An 11,925-nucleotide genomic window follows, 5' to 3' on the forward strand; every position below is an offset into this window, starting at 1 on the left:
ACCCAAGACACTCTTCCATGTAAAGTTCGGACGTTCCTTGTCTTCTCTCATGTCTTATATATCACTAAGATAAGATACCCTCCTACTTTGGCTTTATGCTTGGCATAGTCAAGCTCTATTCTCTCCATATTCATGCCCTTTAGTTGACCTAGCCCTAGAAACACACTTCCATTCGTTGAGAGCCTTGAGTTCAGAATTTAGAAATTATGAATTTTGAACTGTCTACATTGTGAATTCTAAACTATCTACATTGTGAATTTAGACACACTTCCATTCATTGCGAGCCATGGGTTCAGATTAGGAATGTGTATATTCGGGTGAAGATGAGAGTGGCCTCCATGAAAGACAAAATACGGGAAGTGAGGCTTAGATAGTTCGGGCATATGCAGAGGAGAAGCATAGATGCCCCAGTAAGGAGGTGTAAGCGGTTGACTTTAGCGGGTATGAGAAGAGGTAGAGGGCGATCTAAGAAGTACTAGAGAGAGGTAATCAGGCAGGACATGACGTAGCTTTAGCTCACAGTGGACATGGCCCTTGATAGAAAAGTGTGGAGGTCGAGCATTTGGATTGAAGATTAGTAGGTAGTCGAGTATTTTTGTACTCCATACCGGGTGTAGGGCTAGTCTGATAGTGTCTTGTTTTAGACCGCTAGTAGTACATGTTGTTTTTATACTATTTTTCTGCTCTGCTTTCCTAGTATCTTGCCATTGTTACTGATTGTTGCTATTGCTTTCTCCATCTATTTTTTTGGTTCTTAGGGTGTTGGTACTATCTTTCTAGCCTTTGTTGTTGTTGTTGTTCTATTGTTTTTCATCTTCTTAAGCCGAGGGTCTATTCGACACAGCCTCTCTATCTTAAGGTATGCGTACACGTTACCCTTCCCATATTCAACCCATGATATTATACTGAGCTGTTGTTGTTGTATTCCAAATTGTAAAAATGACTTCTGAAATATACATCTAACTTTTTACAAACACTAGATTATGTCGAACCAGCGAACCAGTATAGTCGGGTGGGGGCCATTAATATAAATAACTACAAGACACGCATATCTTCCTCTAGCTTCCATTCACAATTTCCTTTATCTAAACCATCTAAGATCAATATTTGTATCTTTCCTCCTCTATGCTTGTTTCACCATTTAGAACTTCAGCTCAACTCCCTTTTTTTCTTTGTCTACTCTTTTTGTAGAAACATATTGCCAAGCTTGCAGCTTGCAAACATCACTATAATGGAGTGTAAATCAAAATATGCGGTCCTGAGTCCACTATTTCCAATGGATGTTGTCATTGTGTATCTCCACTAGACATAGTACTTGAAGTTACAACAATAACAACAATAAACTCAGTATGTTCCCAACAGGTGGGGTCTGGGAAGGATAGTCTGTACTTGAAGTTACTACTATTAATAAGCGAGAATCGATAAGAGCTTCCGATTTATGTGATTTTACATAAAAAAAACCATAAAACTCCAGTTTATTCCTGTTTTTCCCATAATAGTCCTTGCCTCAAAAAGGGCTACGAAATATTTTAAAACCAAACGTGGGCCTCATGCACCTATAGTAATTAGACATGAGCTACCCCTTTTCTTCCGGGTTTAACGTGTTCGTCCTGACCAAAATTTTCCCCGCCTGCACTCTTCTATGTAGAGTCATCTTCATCTTATCACCGCTTCCTCTCTTTTCGTCTGTGACTTTCTCCTATTTTAGCTATTCTATACATCTATCCTTTTCCTCCAATCCTTACTATAAATTCCCAACTTATGGATTTGTTCTAATATCCACAACATATCTACAATACTTCTTTTCATACTTTACATAGAGCACTGACTTTCTTCGACTTCTCTGCTTCTTAGTTAAAAGGGGTAAGTTTTTTATTTGCTTCTTTTTTTTCTTTGATTATCTCACCTGCCTCATGTTTATACTGTGTTAAAGATTATCCTTTTTGTTACATGCCATAATTTTACTGATACCCATTGTTCAATTTTTGTCACCCTTCCCCAACTTCCCCGGGCGATTTAATAGACAAATCTGAATGTTTATATTGTTTGTTACTTCGGTGTCTCCTTCCTCTCTATGAAAGAATTACCATTCAGATTGATTGTGCTCATCCAGTAAGTTTATGTATGCCCGCTCTATGATCCTCCGAAAAGTTTCGTTCCTTCCTCCTATTTGCCAATAAAACTAAATAAGCTCAGATTCCCTGAGCTTTTTTATATTGTAGGTAAAGAAATCTATTTAATGTTACCAAAGTTTGGAGTTTCAAAGGATTATTCTTTTAATTCTTAGATCAAAGTAAAAAATAGAAAAAAGGACAAAGAAAATGGGGTTTGGTTGAGAATTGAGTAATAACTCACTCTATATTATATTATTTTAATAAGTATAAAATTTAAGCATTTTGAAATTCGTCTTAAGTAGTGTTGAATTCCATATCTTTGACAAGAGGGGGTTACTCTAGTGGTGAGCACCCTCCACTTCCAACCAAGAGGTTCTGAGTTTAAGTCACCCCAAGAGCAAGGTGGGGAGTTCTTGGAGGGAGAGAGCCGAGGGTCTATCGGAAACAACCCCTCTACCCCAGGGTAGGGGTAAGGTCTGCGTACACAGTACCCTCCCTAGATCCCACTAGTGAGATTATACTGGGTTGTTGTTGTTATTGTCTTAAATAGTGTTGAAACGTGTATTTGGAAAAATAGATTAATAAGTCAATACATTGAAAGTTATTAGGTCTAAGTGCGCGCAAAGTGGCCAAACACCATAGTTAGAGGGGAAAAAATAGAGGAGAAATTTAAGGGATCGCTGGATTATTCTTACCAATAGTTATCTGCTTTTGTTTTGTTTCTGTTTTATACTTCCCAATGGCATGACTTGTGAGGTGGGAGAGAAGAATAATATCACGTATGCTTTATTGGAAGTTTGAAACCGAATGCAACTGTTTTCCTGTTACAAAGATTGGTTTTTGCAGATTCCCTGAGTACCACATGACCCCTAGAGTCTCATAATTTTATTCATTTGTCTACCGAAGTAGACTCTCTCCATATTTAGCTTATAGGATTATTATTTTTTTGTGTATTAGTGTAATGACCCAAAAGATCATCTTATCTTTTAGAACTCGAATCTGCGCTCTTTAGTCATAAAAATCTCATTTTTACCCTCCTCGATTTGCGTGCACAGTTCGGGAAAGTTTTTGGAAAGCTTTTATGTTGAAAACTAATGAAAATAAGAATTTTTGCCTTAAAAGTTAATTTTTTATTGACTTCGGTCAACATTTTTGTAAACAGACCCGTATCCGTACTTTGATGGTCCCGGTAGGTCCGTATCGAATTATGGAACCTGGGCGTATGCCTGGAATTGAATTCGGAGGTCCCTAGCTTGAGTTATGAATTTTTGATAAAAATTAAAAGTCTGAAAATTATTTATTTTTAAGAATTGATTGATATTTGGCATTGTTAGTGTCAGGTCCGTATTTTGGTTCTGGAGCCCGGTACATGTTCATTATGATATTTAAGACTTGTCTGTGAAATTTGGTGAGAAACGGAGTTGATTTTACGTGATTCGGACGTCTAGTTGAGAAGATATGAATTTTAAAGTGTTCTTGCGAATTTCATGATTTGGTACTAAATTCGTAGTTCTAGATGTTATTTTGGCTATTTGATCACGCGAGCAAGTACGTATGATGTTTTTAGACTTGTGTGCATGTTTGGTTTGGAGCCCCGAGGGCTTGGGTGAGTTTTGGATAGGCTACAGAGTGATTTAGACTTAGAAAATAGCTAGTGTGCTTCAGCTGTGTTGCAGGCCTCAGACCTCGCAAATGCGAGGTCAGGGTTGGCATTTGCGATCACTGTTGAGGTCGCATTTGCGAACTTCTCATCTCAAATGCGAAGAGAAGCTGGGCCAGCCTGTGTTCGCAATTGCGAACTTTTCTTTGCATTTGCGAAGGGAGTCTAGGAGGGGTATGGGTTGCAAATGCAATCTTTTGTCCGCATTTGGATGGGAATTTTCATTCATTGCCCAAATTTTCAAGACCTAAAATACAAAGACGATTTTCCAAAGACCATCTCTTCCCAAAAAATAGGTAAGTGATTCTAAACTGGTTTCTTTCAATCTTTCACTACATTTTACAAGATTTCAACATAAAATCTAAGGTTTTCATGGTAGAATTAGGGGTTTTGGGTATAAACTAGGGATTTCAGAAATTTGAGAATTTAGACCTCAATTTGAGGTCGGATTCTAAAACCAATTATATATTCGGGCTCGGGGTGAATGGGTAAATGAATTTTGGTCCGAACCTCAGGTTTTGACTAAGTGGGCCTGGGCTTGATTTTCGACCTTTTGGGGGGAAATTTAGGAAATCTAAATTTATGCAATGTAATTAATTCTTTTAGTAATATTTGATATTATTGAGTCATTTTTAAATAGATACGAGTGGTTTGGAGGTGAATTCAAAAAGAAAAGTTGTGATTGAGAATTAAGTGGCATTCGGAGCGAGGTAAGTGTTGTGTCTAATCCTGACTTGAGGGAATTAGGAACCTTAGATTACTTGCTAAGTGAAATTCATGTGAATGGAGTATATGTGAGGTGACGAGTACTTATGCGCCGCCAATTTACCTGTTTTCCATGTTTCTCAATTTTTCTTATATTGTCTCATTCCTATGCCTAATTGCTATGTGTTATACTAGTGTTGTTAAATTGATCGTCATTATCATGTTTACGGATTTTCTGGTGATAATTGAGTTTTTATTTCAAAGTTGAGATTGATGTTAAGGCACCAAATATTGAAGTAAGGTTTGTGCTTGTTATTCTATCTCTCTGTTGTTATTTATGTATTGCATTATGGTAAGGGATAGTGTTAATGCACGAAGGCTGATGTCGTGCCATGTTGTGAGTGTTAATGCACGAAGGGTGATGTCGTGCCGTGATATGAGAGTTAATGCACGAAGGGTGATGTCGTGCCGTTTCTATTAATTTTATGGTGAGATTGAGAGTAAAAGTACGAAGGGTGATGCCATGCATTTTTCCTTGTTGTATTCACTATTCCTGTTGATTCCTGGTATATCGACTGCTCATGTGATCATTCTATTGTAGTTCTTTATCTTGCACTCCCCTCAGTATGTTCCTCTCCCGATATTTCCTATTTAGTTCTTCATTTCTGTGATTTGTATATGCACTGTTAAATTATACAGGTTGATTTGTAGGTGCCTTGCCTTAGCCTCGTCACTACTTCGTCGAGGTTAGGCTCGACACTTACCAGTACATAGGGTCGGTTGTACTGATACTGCACTCTGCACTTTCTGTGCAGATTTTGATACCGGCTCGTGTTGATCGAGATAGACCTTGAAGTCCCCGTCTATCTTTTCTGTTCTACTGTTTCTTTCATTCAGACAATTGTATTTCTTTCACACCATTACTTGTAGTAAATTCTAGAATGCTCATGAATTGTGACTTCAGATCCGGGTAGTAGTAATTAATACAGTTTCATGATATTCCGCACTTATAATATTTCATCTTAGTTAATTATTGTTAATTACTGAATGGAAATAAGAAATTAGTTTAATGATTCTCTAACGTTGGCTTGCCTAGCAAGTGAAATGTTAGGCGCCATCACGGTCCCGTCGGTGGGAAATTTCGGGTCGTGACAGTTGGTATCAGAGCACTAGGTTGCCTAGGTCTCACGATTCACGAGCAAGCTTAGTAGAGTCTGGAGGATCGGTACGGAGATGTTTGTGTTTATCTTCCAGAGGCTATGAAGTTTAGGGACAAGTTTCACTTCTATTCTTCTCTGTCGTGCGATTTTGCTTTCCCAATACTTATTTAACTCTTCTACTCTTATTCTCTCGCAGATGGCGAGAACACGTACCGCTTCCTCAACTGAGCAGCAGCCAGAGCCTCCAGTGGCAGCTCCTACATGGGGCAGAGGTCGAGGTCGAGGCCGTGCCAGAGGAAGGGGCAGGGCTCAGCCTAGAGCCCGATCAGTATCCCCAGCAGTGGAGCCTCAGATAGAGCTTGGCGAGGAAGTTCCAGCCCAGACTGTTCTTACCGGACCAGCTCAGGTTCTGGAGGGGTTCATTGCTACCCCAGTACTTCAGGACGCTTTGGTCCATTTGGATGGACTTAAGGAGAGTGTGGCCCAGACTGTCGCATTTCCCATTGCACCAGCAGTCTCTCAGGTTGGAGGAGGAGCCCAGACTCCTACCACTCCCGCTCCGGAGCAGATAGCTCCCCAGTATCAGGCTCTAGCAGCTCAGCCAGTCGGATTAGTTCAACCGGTTATTGCGGCACAGGTCGGAGATGGGCCAGCTATGTCTTGTGAGGCTTTATGGAGATTGGACAGGTTTACCAAGCTCTTTCCTGTTTACTTTAGTGGTGATCCTTCAGAGGACCCCAGGAATATCTTGACAACTGTCACGAGGTTCTACGAAATATGGGTATAGTGGAGACTAATGGGGTCGATTTGCTGCATTTCAGATGACTGGTTCCGCCAAGAAATAGTGGAGAGATTACTTGTTGACCAGACCAGCTGGGTCGCCTACTCTTAATTGGGACCATTCTCTTAGCTCTTCATAGAGAATTTTCTGCCTATCACATTGAGAGAGGAGCGTCGCCGTCAGTTTGAGCGTCTCCAGCAGGGCAATATGACGGTTACTCAGTATGAGACCCGTTTTGTGGATTTGGCCTGTCATGCCATTCTTTTGCTTCCCATCGAGAGAGAGAGAGAGGGAGAGGTGGTGTATTGATGGACTTGCTCAGCCTATCAGATTGCAGATGGATAAGGAGACTGGAGTGATATTTCTTTTTAGGAGGATGCTAATGTCGCCAGACGGGTCGAAATGGTTCTTACTTAGGGAGGTCAGGGGTCTGACAAGAAACCTCATCATTCCGGTGAGTTCAGTGGTGCCTCATCTAGAGGCAGGAGTACTTTTGGTAGAGGCCATCCTCCCATGCCATTTCATTCAGTGCTTCAGGCATCCCACGGTGCCTCAGGTGGTCATGGTCCTCAGATGCATTATTTTGACCAGCTAACCTACAGTGCACCACCAGCTCCTATTAGTGCACCTCCACTCCAGAGTTATCAGGGTGGTTATTCGGGTCGACAGGGTCAGTTTCAGGTTCAGCAGTCACCGCAACCGAGGTTATGTTATACTTGTGGTGATCCAATACACATTGCAAGATTTTTCCCTCGAGCAATAGGCAACTCACAGCATCAGAGTTCTCGTGCCATGGTTCTGGTACCAGTTGCTGCACCACCTGCTCAGCCAGCCAGAGGCAGGGGTCAGGCAGCCAGAGGTAGAGGCCAGAATGTTAGAGGTGGAGGCCAGGCTGTTAGAGGTAGAGACCAGCCAGCTAGAGGTCATCCCAGGGACGTAGTTCATGGTGGTGGGACCCAGCCCCGGTGTTATGCTTTCCCAGCTAGGCCTGAGACTGAGTCATCTGACATTGTTATCATAGGTACTGTTTTAGTTTGCAGTAGAGATGCTTTAGTTCTATTTGATCCAGGATCTACTTACTCTTATGTGTCATCCTATTTGATTGTGCCCCGTGATTCTTTGAGTTCTCCTGTGTATGTGTCCACACCAATACAAGATGTTATTGTTGTAGATCGTGTTTATCGTTCGTGTGTGGTCACCATTGAGAGTCTTGAGACTCGTGTAGATCTTCTACTTCTTGACATGGTTGATTTTGATGTCATATTGGGTATGGATTGGGTGTCACCTTATCATGCTATATTAGATTGTCACGCCAAGACAGTGACCTTAGCCCTGCAGGGGTTGCCTCGATTTGAGTGGAGAGGGAATCTTGGCCATTCTCCCAGCAGGGTTATCTCTTATGTGAAGGCTCGGCATATGGTTGAGAAGGGGTATCTAGCTTATTTGGCTTATGTCCTCGAATTTAGTGCGGAGGTTCCTTCCATAGATTCGGTGCCGGTTGTTTATGAATTTCCAGAGGTGTTTCCTGCAGACCTGCCGGGGATGCCACCCGACAAGGATATTGATTTCTGCATTGATTTGACTCCGGGAACTCAACCCATTTCCATTCCGCCATACCGCATGGCCCCGCCAGAGTTGAAAGAATTGAAGGAGCAGTTGCAAGATTTGCTTAATAAGGGCTTCATTAGGCATAGTGTCTCGCCCTGGGGTGCACCTGTGTTGTTTGTGAAGAAGAAAGATGGATCGATGAGGATGTGTATAGATTATCGACAGTTAAACAAAGTCACCATCAAGAACAAATATCCATTGCCGAGGATTGATGATTTATTTGATCAGCTTCAGGGTGCCAAGGTGTTTTCAAAGATTGATTTGAGATCTGGCTACCATCAGTTGAGGATTAGTGCATCCGATGTTCCTAAGACAGCTTTTCGGAGTTGGTATGGGCATTATGAGTTTCTAGTGATGTCATTTGGGCTGACAAATGCCCCAGCAGCATTCATGGGTTTGATGAACCGGGTGTTCAAACCCTACTTGGATTCCTTTGTGGTTGTGTTTATTGATGATATCTTTATCTACTCCCACAGTCGAGAGGAGCATGAGCAGCACCTTCGGATCATTCTTCAGACTCTGAAAGACAGCAAGTTATATGCTAAGTTTTCAAAATGCGAGTTTTGGTTGAGTTCAGTTGCTTTCTTGGGTCACGTTGTATCAACAGAGGGTATTCAGGTGGATCCTAAGAAGGTTGAGGCAGTTCAGAACTGGCCCAGACCCACATCAGCTACAGAGATCCGTAGTTTCCTAGGTTTGGAGGGGTTTTCATCCATAGCAACCCCGTTGACCAGATTGACCCAGAAGTGTGCCCCGTTCAGGTGGTCAGATGCGAGGTAAGCGAGCTTTCAGAAGCTCAAGACAACTTTGACTACGACACCGGTATTGGTGTTACCCACAGGTTCAGGATCTTATACAGTATATTGTGACGCATCTCCTATTGGTCTGGGTGCGGTGTTGATACAGGGTGGCAAGGTTATTGTATATGCTTCGCGGAAGCTGAAGGTTCACGAGAAGAATTACCTTGTTCATGATCTAGAGTTGGCAGCCATTGTTCACGCGCTGAAGATTTGGAGGCACTATCTTTACGGCATGCCATGTGAGGTATTCACTAATCATCGGAGCTTGCAGTATTTGTTCAAGCAGAAGGAACTCAATTTGAGGCAGAGGAGGTGGCTGGAGCTATTGAAAGATTATGATATCACCATATCGTATCATCCCGGGAAGGCCAATATGGTGGCCGATGCTTTGAGTAGAAAGTCAGACAGTATGGGTAGCCTTGCAAATATTCCAGTTGGTGAGAGACCGCTTGCATTGGATGTTCAGGCCTTAGCCAACCAGTTCGTGAGGTAAGATGTTTCTGAGCCCAGTCATGTTCTAGCTTGTACAGTTGCTCGATCTTCTTTGTTTGAGCGCATCAGATATCGGCAAGATGACGATCCTTATTTACTTATCCTTAGAGACACAGTGCGGCATGGTGGTTCCAAGCAGGTTACTGTTGGAGATGACGGAGTTTTGAGGATGTAGGGTTACATTTGTGTGCCTAATGTGGATGGACTTTGTGAATTAATTCTTGAAGAAGCACATAATTCCAGTTATTCTATTCATCCAGGTACCGCCAAAATGTATCAAGATTTGCGGCAACATTATTGGTGGAGGCGAATGAAGAAGGACATAGTTGCCTATGTAGCTCGATGCCTAAATTTCCAGCAGGTAAAGTGTGAGCATCAGAGAGCTGGTGGTTTACTTCAGAGATTAAATATTCCTGAGTGGAAGTGGGAGCGTATCGCTATGGATTTTGTTGTTGGACTCCCACGGACTCAGAGGAAGTTTGATGCAGTTTGGGTTATTGTGGATAGGCTAATTAAGTCAGCGCATTTAATTCCTGTGGCAGTTACCTATTCCTCGGAGCGGTTGGCAGAGATTTACATTCGTGAGATCGTCCGTCTTTACGGTGTGCCTGTGTCTATCATTTCTGATCGAGGTACGCAGTTTACCTCGCACTTTTGGAGGGCAGTACAACGTGAGTTAGGTACGCGGGTTGAGTTGAGCACAACATTCTATCCTCAGACGGACGGACAGTTTGAGCGTACTATTCATATCTTGGAGGATATGCTCTGCGCTTGTGTTATTGGCTTTGGAGGTTCTTGGGATCAGTTCTTGCCGTTAGCGGAGTTTGCCTACAATAACAGCTACCAGTCGAGCATTCAGATAGCTCCCTATGAGGCATTATATGGTAGACGGTGTAGGTCGTCAGTTGGGTGGTTTGAGTCGGGGGAGGCTCGATTTTTGGGTACAGATTTAGTTCATGAGGCCTTGGACAAGGTCAAGATTATACAGGATCGACTTCGCACAGCTCAGTCCATACAAAAGAGTTATGCCGACCATAAAGTTCGTGATATTGCATTCATGGTTGGAGAAAGAATATTGCTTTGGGTATCGCCCATGAAGGGTGTTATGATATTTGGGAAGAAGGGAAAGTTGAGCTCTAGGTATATCGGGCCATTTGAGATCCTCGAGAGAGTGAGGGAGGTAGCTTATAGACTTGCGTTGCCTCCAGGGTTATCCTCAGTTCATCTGGTATTCCATGTGTCTATGCTCCGAAAATATCATGGTGACCTGTCCCACGTGTTAGATATCAGCCCTATCCAATTGGACAAGGATTTGACTTATGAGGAGGAGCCGGTAGCCATTCTAGACCAGCAAGATCGTCAGTTGAGATCAAAGAGTTACCCTTTTGTTCGAGTGCAATGGAGAGGTCAACCTATTGAGGCAGCTACTTGGGAGTTCGAGTCCGATATGCGGAGTAGATATCCCCACCTTTTCACCAGCCCAGGTACTTTTCTATGTCCGTTCGAGGACGAACTGTTATTTTAGAGGTGGAGAATGTGATGACCCAAAAGGTCATCTTATATTTTAGAACTCGAATCTACGCTCTTTAGCCGTAAAAATCACATTTTTACCCTCCTCGATTTGCGTGTGCAATCCGGGCAGGTTTCCGGAAAGTTTTTATGTTGAAAACTAATGAAAATAAGAATTTTTGCCTTAAAAGTTAATTTTTTTTATTGACTTCGGTCAACATTTTTGGTAAACAGGCCCGGATCCGTTCTTTGACGGTCCCTATATGTCCGTATCAAATTATGGGACCTAGGCGTATGCCCGAAATTGAATTCGGAGCTCCCTAGCTTGAGTTATGAATTTTTGATGAAAATTAAAAGTCTGGAAATTATTTATTTTTAAGAATTGATTGATATTTGGTATTGTTAGTATCGGGCCCGTATTTTGGTTTCGAAGCCCAGTACAGGTTCATTATGATATTTAAGACTTGTCTGTGAAATTTGGTGAGAGACGGAGTTGATTTGACGTGATTCGGACGTCCAGTTGAAAAGATTTGAATTATAAAGTGTTCTTGAGAATTTCATTTGATTTGGTACTAAATTCATAGTTCTAGGTGTTATTTTGACAATTTGGTCACTCGAGCAAGTTCGTATGATGTTTTTAGACTTGTGTGCATGTTTGGTTTGGAGCCCCGAGGGCTCGGGTGAGTTTTGGATAGGCTACAGAGTGATTTGGACTTAGAAAATAGCTGGTGTGCTTTAGCTGTGTTGCAGGCCTCAGACCTCGCAAACGCGAGATCAGGGTTGGCATTTGCGATCACTGTTGAGGTCGCATTTGCGAACTTCTCATCGCAAATGCGAAGAGATGCTAGGACAGCCTGTGTTCGCAATTGCGAACTTTTCTTCGCATTTGCGAAGGGAGTCTGGGAGGGGTATGGATCGCAAATGCGATCTTTTGTCCGCATTTGCGAGGTCAGTGATTGCAATTGCAACACTTTCCTCGCATTTGCAGGATTGTGGCGGCAGGATTGTGAAGGCTTCGCAATTGCGAGCTTCGCATTTCCCAAATTTTCAAGACCTAAAATACAAGTGGCGATTTTCCAAAGACCATCTCTTCCCC

Source organism: Nicotiana tomentosiformis, chromosome 12, assembly GCF_000390325.3.
Source record: "Nicotiana tomentosiformis chromosome 12, ASM39032v3, whole genome shotgun sequence".
NCBI lineage: Eukaryota > Viridiplantae > Streptophyta > Magnoliopsida > Solanales > Solanaceae > Nicotiana > Nicotiana tomentosiformis.